Consider the following 16,208-nt stretch of genomic DNA (forward strand, 5'->3'; position numbering starts at 1 on the left):
GTGGATGATGTTGGCATGGTGATGGTGGTGGGTGTGGTCATCTGTGTGGATGATGTTGGTGTGGTGATGATCGTGGGTGTAGTCATCTGTGTGGATGATGTTGGCATGGTGATGATCGTGGGTGTAGTCATCTGTGTGGATGATGTTGGAATGGTGATGGTCGTGGGTGTGGTCATCTGTGTGTATGATGTTGGCAAGGTGATGGTGGTGGGTGTGGTCATCTGTGTGGATGATGTTGGCAGGATGATGGTCGTGGGTGTGGTCATCTGTGTGGAAGATGTTGGTGCAGTGATGGTCATGGGTGTGGTCATCTGTGTGGAAGATGTTGGAATGATGATGGTCGAGGGTGTAGACATCTGTGTGGATGATGTTGGAATGGTGATGGTCATGGGTGTGGTCATCTGTGTGGATGATGTTGGAATGGTGGTGGTCATGGGTGTGGTCATCTGTGTAGATGATGTTGGCATAGTGATGGTGGTGGATGTAGTCATCTGTGTGGATAATGTTGGCATGGTAATGGTTGTGGGTATGGTCATCTGTGTGGAAGATGTTGGAATGGTGATGGTCGTGGGTGTGGTCATCTGTGTGGATGATGTTGGCATGGTGATGTGGTGGGTGTGGTCATCTGTGTGGAAGATGTTGGAATGGTGATGGTCGAGGGTGTGGTCATCTGTGTGGAAGATGTTGGAATGATGATGGTCGAGGGTGTAGACATCTGTGTGGATGATGTTGGAATGGTGATGGTCATGGGTGTGGTCATCTGTGTGGATGATGTTGGAATGGTGGTGGTCATGGGTGTGGTCATCTGTGTAGATGATGTTGGCATAGTGATGGTGGTGGATGTAGTCATCTGTGTGGATAATGTTGGCATGGTAATGGTTGTGGGTATGGTCATCTGTGTGGAAGATGTTGGAATGGTGATGGTCGTGGGTGTGGTCATCTGTGTGGATGATGTTGGCATGGTGATGGTGGTGGGTGTGGTCATCTGTGTGGAAGATGTTGGAATGGTGATGGTCGAGGGTGTGGTCATCTGTGTGGAAGATGTTGGAATGGTAATGGTCGAGGCTGTGGTCATCTGTGTGGATGATGTTGGAATGGTGATGGTCGTGGGTGTGGTCATGTGTGTGGAAGATTTTGGCATGGTGATGGTGGTGGGTGTGGTCATCTGTGTGGATGATGTTGGCATGGTGGTGGTGGTGGGTGTGGTCATCTGTGTAAATGATGTTGGCATAGTGATGGTCGAGGGTGTGGTCATCTGTGTGGATGATGTTGGCATGGTGATGGTGGTGGGTGTGGTCATCTGTGTGGAAGATGTTGGAATGGTGATGGTCGAGGGTGTGGTCATCTGTGTGGAAGATGTTGGAATGGTAATGGTCATGGGTGTGGTCATGTGTGTGGAAGATTTTGGCATGGTGATGGTGGTGGGTGTGGTCATCTGTGTGGAAGATGTTGGCATGGTGATGGTGGTGGGTGTGGTCATCTGTGTGGATGATGTTGGCATGGTGATGGTGGTGGGTGTGGTCATCTGTGTAAATGATGTTGGCATAGTGATGGTCGAGGATGTGGTCATCTGTGTGGATGATGTTGGCATGGTGATGGTGGTGGGTGTGGTCATCTGTGTGGAAGATGTTGGAATGGTGATGGTCGAGGGTGTGGTCATCTGTGTTGATGATTTTGGCATGGTGATGGTGGTGGGTGTGGTCATCTGTGTGGAAGATGTTGGAATGGTAATGGTCGAGGGTGTGGTCATCTGTGTGGATGACGTTGGAATGGTGATGGTGGTGGGTGTGGTCATCTGTGTGGATGATGTTGGAATGGTGATGGTCGTGGGTGTGGTCATGTGTGTGGAAGATTTTGGCATGGTGATGGTGGTGGGTGTGGTCATCTGTGTGGATGATGTTGGCATAGTGATGGTGGTGGGTGTAGTCATCTGTGTGGATAATGTTGGCATGGTAATGGTTGTGGGTATGGTCATCTGTGTGGAAGATGTTGGAATGGTGATGGTCGTGGGTGTGGTCATCTGTGTGAATGATGTTGGCATGGTGATGGTGGTGGTTGTGGTCATCTGTGTGGAAGATGTTGGAATGGTGATGGTCGAGGGTGTGGTCATCTGTGTGGATGATGTTGGCATGGTCATGGTTGTGGGTATGGTCATCTGTGTGGAAGATGTTGGAATGGTGATGGTCGTGGGTGTGGTCATCTGTGTTGATGATGTTGGAATGGTAATGGTCGAGGGTGTGGTCATCTCTGTGGATGATGTTGGAATGGTGATGGTCGTGGGTGTGGTCATCTGTGTGGAAGATTTTGGCATGGTGTTGGTGGTGGGTGTGGTCATCTGTGTGGATGATGTTGGCATAGTGATGGTGGTGGGTGTGGTCATCTTTGTGGATGATGTTGGCATGGTGATGGTGGTGGGTGTGGTCATCTGTGTGGAAGATGTTGGCATGATGATGGTGGTGGGTGTGGTCATTTGTGTGGATGATGTTAGCATAGTGATGGTGGTGGGTGTAGTCATCTTTGTGGATGATGTTGGCATGGTAATGGTGGTGGGTTTTGTCATCTGTGTGGAAGATGTTGGCACAGTGATGGTCGTGGGTGTGGTCATCTGTGTGGAAGATGTTGGCACAGTGATGGTCATGGGTGTGGTCATTTGTGTGAATGATGTTGGTATGGTAATGGTCAGGGGTGTGGTCATCTGTCTAGATGATGTTGGCATGGTGATAGTCGTTGGTGTGGTCATCTGTGTGGATGATGTTGGCGTGGTGATGATCGTGGGTGTAGTCATCTGTGTGGATGATGTTGGCATGGTGATGATCGTGGGTGTAGTCATCTGTGTGGATGATGTTGGCATGGTGATGGTCGTGGGTGTAGTCATCTGTGTGGATGATGTTGGCATGGTGATGGTTGTGGGTGTGGTCATCTGTCTGGATGATGTTGGTATGGTAATGGTCAGGGGTGTGGTCATCTGTCTAGATGATGTTGGCATGGTGATAGTCGTTGGTGTGGTCATCTGTGTGGATGATAGTGACATGGTGATGGTGGTGGGTGTGGTCATCTGTGTGGATGATGTTGGTGTGGTGATGATCGTGGGTGTAGTCATCTGTGTGGATGATGTCGGCATGGTGATAGTCGTGGGTGTGGTCATCTGTGTGGATGATGTTGGCGTGGTGATGGTCGTGGGTGTGATCATCTGTGTGGAAGATGTTGGTGCAGTGATGGTCATGGGTGTGGTCATCTGTGTGGATGATGTTGGCAGGATGATGGTCGTGGGTGCGGTCATCTGTGTGGAAGATGTTGGTGCAGTGATGGTCGTGGGTGTGGTCATCTGTGTGGAAGATGTTGGTGCAGTGATGGTCGTGGGTGTGGTCATCTGTGTGGATGATAGTGGCATGGTGATGATTGTGGGTGTGGTCATCTGTGTGGATGTTGTTGGCATGGTGATGGTCATGGGTGTAGTCATCTGTGTGGATGTTGTTGGCATGAAGTTTAGAGCTGTAATAGTTGGAAATTTCACTGCTTAATCCAAGAAAAGGACCTGTTTCCAGACTTTGAAACAGGAGCAGCACTTCTTAGAAAGATGCTCAGAAAAGTAAATACATCTTGACAATCATCACAGGCAGTTTTTAATACTTCATTTAGACTGAACTACATTGTTTAATTATACTTTGTTGTATGTCAAATGTATATCTTTGTTGTAATCCCAAAAACACTCTATTCATAATGTCCAAAGAAGCCAATTGCTTTCTAATGACAAGTTAGCAAAACTCAGTCAGTTGAGAGAAAACCTCAGTCACTCAGTAGCCAATACATTCTAAACATGCCAATGGACAGAATAATATATTTTTAATACATAATACAGCCTGAAAAGAGAAATTCACAAAAAGTAGAAAAAGAAGACAAGCAAAAACTTTAAAATGATTTCCTCTGGCTGTATTTTTGATGTGATGCATTTACCTGTTGGTGGGGATGGAGTTGGACATGTTGAGATATCTATAAAGGCAGTCGAAGAGAATGATTCAAAAACACTCTAAAACAAATATCATCAAAGGAACTTGGACATACGGAAATGATTTATGTCATTTATTTTGATTCCAAAAATTCTAGACAACTAAAATTGAATATTATTATATTATTTCATCAAAACAGAAGGATATGTATAAAATTTCAGATAATAATAATGATAATAATAATAATACAGTTACAGATTATCGTATTCTCATGGAAAGCTTATACATACTAGTTAGCTCTGTCATTGGTTGGCAGAACTGTCCATCATTTGGAATAGCAGTGATGCAGCCACATGTGCCATTGATGATGTCATCACAGTGCTGATATACTGAGCACTTGTCGCATGGCCAGACATACTGATCCTCACATCTGCACTGGTATCCAATATTATTCAGGAGACACACTGGGAAATGAAAGGAACACATCACAATTTTTAAAATTCAGTTCAGGTGAAATTTTTACAAGGATAAAGTTAAGAATGTTTAGTACAAATATATAGTAACAGGCTCCTTATAAAGAGTAATTTCACGATCAGTCCCTCTCGTGTTCCATGTTTCTCCTGTCTTGTGTATTTTAGTTCCATGCCATAGTGTCGTTTTTTTCCGTCCCTCGTTAAGTTAATATATTTAAACCATGTCTTGAGCCCTGTGTTTTGGCTGTTCATTGATTTTGTGAATGTGGTTCGTTGTGGTTGTTTCTTGAATCTGTGTTTCAAAGCCTTCATTTTTGTTAACTTGTCTTGCTTAGCCGCGAATGTTTTCCTAGCCTTAGTTATAGCCTGCTTTCCCGTTTGCCTCCGTGTGTTTGTGTTTGTTACTCATGTATCCCCGTGCTCTCTGTGTTGGCTCTTTAACCCTGGACTGCCTTAACGACTCTGATTCTGGATTTGCCCCAATTAAATATCGCTCTTCTCCGCACATGCGTCCGCCTCCTTACCGCTCAAAGTTACAAGTAACTTAATTATTATCTAATCATCTGCTAATTATTTTTAATAATATTATAAACAAATAATCAGGATTAGAATTTTAATGCTGTTTAAATTTAAGACTTTACAAATTACTAACTAGTAATTTTAAAATGTATCTGTGACAATCCAAAGGATTACTATTTTAAAGTAATGTAATATGATTACTTTAAGATTACTTTTAAAGCCCTTAAGAGCCAAAGAGTCCTATAGCACTGGTCCCCTACAGTATGAGCCAGTACGGCCACTAACAAACTCCCACAAGCTCCTGTATTTTCTCCATTCAGACTCAAGAGCTGCTCAGTAGATGTTAAAGTTGTCCATATAAAGCACATGTCTCTTCCCCAGCAGTCCAGCATTGCTGAGAAGGCCCTTCCCTACAGAACGGCCAGCCTCTCCACTTCTGTCACACTGGCAGGCTCTGTCAGATAGCTGGAGAAGGTTTCAGCATCGGTGGGGAAAATATATTATAACTAGAGTGTAAGATAACAATTGTAGGACTTCACATGAAACAAAATCGGTGTCAATCATATACTGTTTAACGTCTTTGATGTCACGATGGCTGTTAGACATCACTCAATTAGGACCATTAAAAAAGGGAAAATATGTATGTGGTAGTGTACCAGTAATCTAATTACTGCCTTTTTGCATGTGTAACAGAATTATTACTGTTTTTGTATGCTGATTACATGAGGCTATATTACATGTACATAACACTGTTACATGTATTCCTTTACTACCCAATGCTGCCAATTGTTTAATTTTATGTATGTAATCAAACTCATATAAATATGCTTCACCCAAACACAATAGAATTGGGCTAGATTATTTTTTTGGATTTTGGATACAATTCTTTTTTGTTATAATGTGGAAAGCCTAGCAATAAATTATGTATCACATACAGATAATGTAGTTTTAACATTATTTTATCTGTTTTTGCCAAATCAAATAACACTACTGAATGCTCTGCTATTATATTTTTACATAAAAATAACAAAACAAGCTGTTAAATAAATTAAACAACAACAGTGATTATAATAATAATAATAACAAATAAATAAATAAGTCGACAAGCCTTATATTCACCTGTTGTAATGTTAATCTCTGTGACTTCAGTTATGTTATCAAGTATAACTGGGAAACTGATTCCTCCCAGCATGGTCTTCAGTTCATCCATCATTGCGTTTGTGGTGTTCACTTCAATTTTAACCAAAAATTCAAAGAATGGTATTTCTGGGAAATTGACAGTGGTCAATGTAAATTTAAAGACAGTCATTTCAGGAGAAACTGTAACATTTATTTTAAAAACTTTTTTCTTACCACTTTTTGGTACACACATCTCTCCACCACTTGGAATTGCACTGATACAACTGCATATTCCCAAAGTTATGTCTCCACAGGCTTCATAGGCAGTACAATCATAATATGGCCAAACATATTGATCCTCACAAATGCACTGGTATTTAGTGTCATTTGGATAGCACACTAATGAAGACAGAAATTATTTTAAAGAATATGACCAAATATATTGTGATTATACACAGTAACTTTATTTTAGGCTACTTAACTCTAGTTCTGTGATGTGTGAGGCATCTCACTGTGGGAGTCACAAGCAGTGTTGAAGACACTTAAAACAAAGTTAGCCACACAAACTCTCACCTCTCCAACAAAATAATATGAAAGGTTTTATGTTCCATATATGGTGATACTCTGTGAACCACAAATATATTCAGATTGCCTTGGGCTCTGAATGGTCTGGCTGTGATCTAAAGCCTTTATCCCCTTGTGACTACTGAACATGTGGGCCAACTCACTGCATGAAGTGAAAATGTCTTCCAAGGACCAGGCTCACTGGAAGCACAGTGGCACCCTCTGGTGGCCAAACACAGAGATGCCGATATTACAGTGTAAAGAAATAACAAGATTGAACTGGATTCTCTTTCGACTTTGTTGGAATCTGTGACAATGGGGCAAGGCTGCAGTAGCACACACACATAGTTATCTTATCAGGGATCTGGATGTTTTCAAATCTATTTATTTATTTTATTTATTTTCTTTGATGCTTGTTGTGGGATGTTAATGACAGTCACACTCACTGATATCCACCTATCCAGAAGTGACATGTGGTATGTGAAAGAGAAGTGTATGCATCATCCTTAGATAAAACTGCTCCTAGTCTCTGCTCCAGTACTGCTGTCATTGAAGTCTTGTAGCGTTTCTAAGACTTGCAGTTAGAAGAAGAAATCTAAGGATGATGAACTGAATGCAGAAATCTCTTTAGCTTCACTAGAACCTCAATTGACAGGACTTAAGCTAGCATGAGCCCAAAGACTAGTCCAGGAAATAGCAGAAATGTTAACAGAATAAGTGGCTAAACCATCTGCGGCAAAAAGCCCCAGAGACCAGTGCTGTGAAGCAAATCTAATCATATATCAAACATGATAGCCTAAGGCAGAGAACTCACAGAGTAACTGATTACATACAATAGAGGAGAAAGATTGATTGCCCACAAACAGGTATCGACTCATTAGTGCTTCCAAGGTTGGACATGTCTGAGATGATTCCCATAGTGAGATGCCAAAGAGATTCCATAAACAGCCAAGAAACAAATAAATAGACAAATCTTAAAAGTAAAACATTTCAAATATCTTTTGAGGGATGTCTTGATAATAGATTAAATAACTCACCAGTTGTAATGTTCAAGGCACCAATTTCTGTGGTGGTGTCAACTTGAAGTGGAAAACGTATTGATTCCAAGGAAGTTTTCATTTGTTCTATGAAAATCACTTCTGACACATTTACCTCCACCACTAGAATGTATAGTAGTTGATCTGTGCTGACTAGGAATAATCATATTGTGATTTTGGTTATTTAGATAACTGCTTAAAAAACAATTCAGTCACAAGGACCCCTGTGTTAAATAATTACTTTGTTTTAGTTTACAAACATAGAACAGGGTTCTTACCATCTCTTTTTTGTCTTATGTGATCCAGTTGTCCATCCGTATAACTAAACTGAAACGAGATTGACAAAGCTCTAAGACAGCAAAAAAGTATCCACTTTCACCTTATCTATTTTATTGTAAGTACTAGTCGTATATAGTAGACACCAGTTTTTAATATATGCCCAAACACATTCTCTTCATCCTCACACTCTTGAACTAGAACTGGTAGTTTGAGAAAACTTTCTTGAATGAAAGTACTCTATTCCATAACAGTGCCACATAACCAGGTTAACTTTAAAGAAAGCTGAATTCTCTAAGTCAAACATTTCTAATTAGGCCTAATCAATGCTTAGCTAATTAGCTAATTGGAAAAAAAGTAAAGTGAATAAACCTAAGGCAAAAAATAATAATAATTTGATTGGTTAAGAATTTGCCTTTTCTCGCCCATTTAACATGAACAACAACTCAGCACTCAGCTGCCCCAGAGTATGTTAGCCATAAAAGCAAGTTGCTGTAGTGATTGAGCTGATTAGATTATTTGCCTCTGTTGTGGTACCATGAAGCCTGACTTAAACACCCACCTTTAGCTTGCCAACCCAATCAGCCATCTTTGTGATATACTGCTGAGGTTGAGCGTTGTCTCTAAAGACCATAAGACCTTGGGCCAGAACTCTAAAGGCTTTTTCAGCAGCGTGCAATCTGACTTTCCTATTCTTGAAGCTTACTGTATATAGCATCTTGTGGAAAACCCTCTGAAGCCTCTTTGTTTGTTTTACCAAAGTCTCTCTTAAATGTCACAATTATTTGGTGTTGCTGCTGCTGTTGTAGAAATCAAAGAAAACTTTACCTCTATAATGGAGTCGGTAATATAAGGAGGTTCTTGTGAGTCCACCACACACACATGAATTAGCAACATGGTAACAAATCTCAGCAAGAATTTTGATGTCCCTGCAAAGGTAATTGTAATGAATGAGGCATGCTTTCTTTCCTTTCTGTAACAGCATAAATATTGCATAGGATAACCTAGCTTTAAAGAAGTATTTCAGCGTTTTTCACCCTGATCTGTAGTATGTAGTCATATGCACTCATTTCTGAAATGACATAATTATGTGGAAAACAAATAAATAAAAACATTTAAAATATAGTTTGACTTGAAAAACACTTAAAATATCAATTTTTTTCCAACACCTGCCCCTTGGTTCTCAATAAGGATATGTCAAAATCATTGCCCATGCTAATCAAACACCCACTACAGATGTATTGGAAACCACTGGAGTGTTCCTTTAATTCACTGGTCATTGTAATATAAGCCCAACATATCACGTAGCTCATATAATGTTAAGCCATTGCTCCATTCGCGTTCTTTTGCTGGTGCTATGGGAACTTCTCAGTGAGGGCGCTCTGAAATGTAGTGTTAAGCTTTCCCAATAATGCGGCAGTCGCACTCGCATCAGTTTAATTTCTACTGCAACACCCTCAACACACCTATACACACACACACATACGTATTAGCCACACAGCGAGCACTTCTGCGTTAAACACAAAGCGAGATATTCATCTCATGGGACAAAATGGAAGGGTCACAAGCCAGCCAATGTAAACACATCTCTGAATATAACATGGACATTAATTAAAGGATACATTGCAATGTCACTAATGCTATGTTAGAAAATAATATATTGCCAACAGGACGTGACAGTAAAGTCAAAAGTTCAATGTGTGCTGTTCCAGATGAATCAGATCAAAACCTGAACTGGCTTTATGGTTTTTTTAGTGTAAAAATAATTAGTTTGTTTCATTATTCTAGTTTTGTTTCTTTTTCTAGATATAATTTATAGTATTCACAAATTCTAAATTCTAAATAAACCCCATAAATGTCTTGGGGTGCTATGGCCACTTTCGCATGGTACTAACACCTTGTTCTTCCTGAACACAAGCATCTGTAATTTTCCAACGTATTGGCTGTTAGCTCTAGACTACAGTGGCAAAATAGTTCAGTACCATAGCCATGTTACTCCATGTAAATTTTTTAGGATAGAATATTTTAAGATATATTTTCTCAGCAACATTAGGAATATTATACATAATTACAATACTTATAATTATTGATACACATTATTCATGCATTTAAAAGAGTGCAAAAGAACCAATACGTATCAAAAATGTATAGTTATGTATAAGTGAAAAGCTGTAAAAATGCTCACCTCTTTCCTTTTCTTTTCCTAGGGGCAGATTTAAAGAGATCTGTCATGTTCCCTTCTAGCAATGAACACATTCAACACATGAACCTTTTCAGCAAACAACAACTAGAAAGAGAATAATACTACTAGCATTAATTAAAGTGTAATAACTTACCCTCACTTGCCATGATGGAGATTTTAAACCTTTCGTCACGTAAGCATTTCCATGTAGTATTCCAGAGCTGATGGGCACATTCAAATACTTTCTCACAACCCTGCATAAAGGTCTTATAAAAACAAGCGAACAAACAAACAAAAAAAAACAAAACAAAGACATTGTGATCCTTGACAATTGTGGCAATGAAATATAAACATATTCAAGAATATATTATGTTACTCTTAAAATAATATATTATGTCACTCTTGCAACAGTTTATTCATTGTAGAAATTCCTCTCCCTGAGGCTACTGTACAGTTTCGATCAAACAGTGTAAGATATCGTCTTTTTTGAAAACGAGTAAAGTGGATGTGATTTATGTTAATCATGTTATTCATTTTAAATGATCCTGCAGGTTTTTGTTGTAATTCTAACTGCCCAAACATATTTCATTAGCTGAGATGGTTGTCAGTGACTCTTTTTCTTTGACAGCTAAGCCTTCCACAAGCTTCATGGAGCAGTGAACCTTATCCAGACACACACTTGCTGGACCAGTTTGATTTTCTATCCTGTTTCCTTATTCCATTGTGTGAGCAGTACTGTAAGCTTCCATTACTTGGCATCCCTGGTTTCTGATGACTACAGCAACCCACATACATAACAGTATCAGCCACTTACTTTCAAATGCATGATTCATGCTTTTATGTGACCATGTCAACTGTTGCTGAAGTAATTTTGTCGAGTACACAAGTGATTTCAAAATATATATAAAAATTCATTGTGTATAAAAATAATGAAATAATATTATAAAAAACCTTATTGTACATTCACATTACTTTTTCCTCATAAATGTTGTTAGACCATGTGTTTAACCTTTGTTAACACTAGATGCCTTTAATTTTGACCTTCTTAAGCAGAAAACCTAAAAATCGTGTATAAGTTAGCAATGAGTCAGTTTTTTCAATTACTACATACATACTGTATACAATCAAACCAGTAAACAACCAATTCCGACCCCTCCCAAAAAAAAAAAAATTATAATAATAAAAAAACACACACAAAAAAAAAAAAAAAAAAAAAAAAAAAAATATATATATATATATATATATATATATATATATATATATATATATATATATATATATATATATATATATATATATATATATATATATATATATACACACTTACCAGTTGTCAGGTGTTCTAACTAATGATCTTTGACTATTGCATGAGATCTTGTTACAAATTCCTGCCTGCTCACTGTAGCCCAACCCAGAAGCTTTTTGAACCAATCAAATACTGTTATATGGAATGCAGCTTCAAACCAGGTCACATACAATTACCTGATGTTCTTTTGATTATGGAACCATTTACTAAAATGCAAACAAGGAATCCAGATTGACATCCAGTTAATTAAGACATCACTATATTACAGAAAGAACACTTGATTTTCAGTTTGTTTAACAGTAGTGCCAGCAGTTTGAATTCTTTGTACTATGGTGAAATTTTCATTACAGTGTGGTAGCTGTCAAGGAACAAGCTTTCTTTGGGTCCTCCAAGGGAATAAGAATAATGAATGATCAAAGACTAATGCAAGAGATCTTGTATATTCATACATGCTCACTGTAGCCCAACTGAAACGTCACTTGATCCAATCAAATACTGTTATATGGTATGCAGTTTCAGAAGCAGGTCACCTATTCACTAATTACATGATGTTCCTTTGTTTATGGAACCGCTTACTAAAATGCAACAAGAAATCCAGAGTGAAATCCAGTTACTAAGTGCATCACATGCTACAGAAAGAACACTCTTCGATTTTACAATGCATTTATGATGACTTAATGGTAGTGCCAGCAGTCTGAATCTTTTGGACTATGCTGAAATATCCTTTATAGTGTGGTAGCTGTCAAGGAGCAAGCTTTTTTTGGGTCCTCCAAGGGAATAAGAAGCAAATGATGTGGACCACCAATGTTTACCCAATCAGGACAAGGAGGCGTCTTTACTTGTCTGTCAATCATATTATACACGATTTGGAGTGAATACTAAAGGAAGGGTTTGTATTTGTTTGGATGTTGTGTTTCAAAAATAACTTCCTCCAAAGTAACAGTGTAAAGCTATAATTTTGTGTCATTGCATTTATTGATAATATACTATCACAAATAAACACCCTAAAAATTACATTTTTAAAAAAATATTTTCTGGGTGCAACCTAGGTGCTCGTTTGTCCCACAACACTGTGTACTAGTGTTATGGTGTCTTTCTGGGTTGTTGAGAGTGTTCAGAGTTGTTTAACTGACACTTGTCATTTCGAATACGGTGGGGGTTTTTTGTCTTTATTTGTGAGGTTTGTACTGGTGGAAGCATAGGATTTGACATTTTTTTATGTGTCCTCTCTGTCTTTTCCACTGGTTTGGATTAGTAGGCTAGGTAAGGTATCAGGGAATTATTTTGTATTTTCTTAGAAGGGGCATTATCTTTTATTTAGATCTGTTGTTTTATTTTTTTTTTTTAGTGTGTAGCCCACCCTGAAGCCTTACAGTTAAAGGCATTAATAAAGACTCTTATTCATATCTTATTCATTTTCAACTTGTCTGCAATCTTTTAGGTTAGTACCCCCCGACAGCACATACTGAGATCAAGAATAGCCATGTCATAACAGTGAATAATAAGAATTGACATTTCCTGATACATACATAGAATTTACATTACTTGACAGAAGCAAACCTATTCTATGAGTAAATGACAAAGCACGTTTGTAAGTCGCTCTGAATAAGAGCATCTGCTAAATGCTGTAACTTTAAATGTAAATGTAATATCATAAACATAAGTGCTGGCGTACCTATATTGGGAATTATATTGTAGATAGTCGACAGTCATGTGGGCTAGTGTTTGGTTGTCTACAGAGAGATGGCAAGCTCCAGAAAAAGTTCCAGAAAAACTTTAATTGAGACGGTTACTCTATTATAGATGGTAGTCAATCTGTACTCACCCTAGCCCATTAAATATAAAATTAGAAACAAACAATCAAACTAAAAATTTCTGGTCAGTCAATATAGCAGTTTAAAACATAAATTAAACTTAACAGATTTGTGTTGGGATGCTGCCATGCACTGGCTGGTATCCAGGCAATATGCATGGAGCACACACGTCACACACACAGTTCCCAGCCACTACCGCACCCAATCACCTGCTTTTCAATCATCATTCTTGGCTTTTCCTCATTCATTAGCATTCCAACCTAAAGCAGCTCAGTGCATAGCAGAGACTCCACTTCTGTTTGTGAAGTTTCTTTGTCAAAACTTTCAAAAATGTAAAGAATGTAAAGCTGGACCAAGGGAGTGCAGCATCCATGACTGAGGCAGTCAGCTTCCAGGGTGCTGTTATCGGCCAACAGCAAATAATGCTGGCAGACTGGAGACTTGAGCAGTGAGGACAGGTTGGTTGTGTGTCAAGGCTCTCTGTGAGCACTCCAGCTGTAGCTGACAGATCCATCATCTCTTCTTCCCCTGGGGTTTCTAGCTACCACATCACTACCCTAGAAGTGTATGTGAGGGGCTTCTTTTTCAGTGCAAACTGTATTTCAACTATCAGTCTCAAATGCTGGAGTGGTTTGTCATCAGCAGACTCACTCATCAGGCAGGGCTAAATCATGGGGCAATGTGCTGGAGGTGACCACCACGCCACTGAGGCATAACTAACCTGTATTTGCAAGACAACTCAAGGCGGTTTTCCATCATCCTATGGGGGAAGGGCCTGCAGTAGAGCCATTCTACATCTCAAGCAGGCATCCCACTCAGTCACTTGAGTATGCCTTCGTGTTCCAGATGCTGGCTGCTGCCATTCAGTGGAATGAAGGTGTTAATTTATGTCTTCGTGGACAGCTTGAGAGGAAAGCTGCAAATACCCTGTCCAGGCAATTCAACCCAGAATCTAGAACCACAGCCAGGAGCCAATCCTGCCCCCTGCATGCTTCCTGGGAACCATCAAGTGGGATCTGGACAAGGCCATAATTCAGGCGGACCCTCACTCATGCTACCCAAGCTACTGGTTGTATGTGCCGTTCCAGTGCAACTCCCTTCTTATCCCGAGGGTCCAAACCTCTCTAGTAACAGGCCACCCAGGATTAATGTACACAGGTCAGCTACTCAAAGCCAGGAACTAGTGGCCCACTACACAAGTAAATGCTTCCTCTTCCTGTTCTAGTGAGGCCCTGGTCCCACATAGATGCCAACTTCATCAATAATCTTCTGGTTTCAGTAGGTAACACCCCCATGCTCTCAGTTATCAAGTTGTTTTTTTTTTTTAATGGTATATTTTGTCCCTCTTCCAGCTCTACCCATAGCTCTAGAGATTGCCAGCCTGTACATTTTTCACCAGTTTGGACTGCCAGAGGACATTGTATCAGATTGAGGGTATATTTTACATATATATACATATATATTCAGACAGAGCTCCCATCACAGAACTACCCAAAGGAGGCAGACAATCGAGAAGTCCTAAACCTGAAGGTAGAACCAGACATACAAAGAGATACAGGCAAGGAGACAGAATCCACAAAGAAAGACCATACCCATGTAACAAAATAGCTAAAAACTGCATGACAATTATTTTAAAAGAACTCACAACAATATGTCTCTAAGCAGTTCTCAAATAATACATAGCAATTGGTAGTCATGCAGAACAGATGCATGTGGTTATATCTGGTTATTAGGAGGTCCTAGAAGATGAATTTAGCCAGTGCTCCAGGAAAAGGTATGATTGGTGTAATTTAGCTGTGATGTATGGAGCTGTTTTTGCCTCTTACAATGTACAATGTAATGCTAGCCAGTTTTTGTTGTTTGTTGTGAATGAAATGCATCCTGATTTTTCTACAAAAAGACTAATTTCTAAATACTTTTATTTACCAGTGTCATTAAATTTCATAATCATAATTGTCTATAGGTTATGTAAACAGTTAAATACGGAAATCAGCATACATAAACAATGTATTAGTTCATTTGGAAAGGCAGGTTAATTTATTTCAGAAATATGGTTTCATCTGTTTCTACTGGTCTTTAGGTAGAGGGGTAAATTCTCTGAGACATAGTGTGTCTGAGACAACCAAGCAAACTGGTGTGCACTAAAGCAAAAGACCCCAAATGCCCAGGTCACTATTGTACAACACATACATTATTCTCCTGTCTAATCTATTGCAGAAATGGATTGAACTTGCTTTAATTCTGACTGACTGACCTTTATAGTGTTTATCTTAATGTTTATCTTTATTTTGGTTTCGTATTTTGACTGAAATACAGAAGAAACAACAATGGACTGAGAAACGGGACACTAAGAGACAGGAGAAACAACAACAGACTGAGGGACAGGAGACTGAGACACAGGAGAGACAACAACAGACTGAGGGACAGGAGACTGAGACACAGGAGAGACAACAACAGACTGAGAGACAGGAGAATGAGACACGGGAGAGACAATAACAGACTGAGAGACAGGAGACTGAGACACAGGAGAAACAACAATAGACTGAGAGACAGGAGACTGAGACACAGGAGAGACAACAATAGACTGAGAGACAGGAGACTGAGACACAGGAGAGACAACAACAGACTGAGGGACAGGAGACTGAGACACAGGAGAGACAACAACAGACTGAGGGACAGGAGACTGAGACACAGGAGAGACAACAACAGACTGAGGGACAGGAGACTGAGACACAGGAGAGACAACAACAGACTGAGAGACAGGAGAGGATAGACAACAGCAGAGGAATGAGGAAAATCACTCCAACTGTTTCGGAATGCATTCTTGTCATTCGTAGTCATTCATCAGATTGCTGGGAAGTTCAAGATAAGGGAACAAACTAACTTTATAAACACTGCTTCAAAACGAGATATCAATGTTGAAAAAAATTAACACTTTTTGGTGATTTGACTACTGCTCAGTGCATATTGC

Source organism: Electrophorus electricus, chromosome 3 (genome assembly GCF_013358815.1).
Source record: "Electrophorus electricus isolate fEleEle1 chromosome 3, fEleEle1.pri, whole genome shotgun sequence".
In the NCBI taxonomy this organism is placed as follows: Eukaryota; Metazoa; Chordata; class Actinopteri; order Gymnotiformes; family Gymnotidae; genus Electrophorus; species Electrophorus electricus.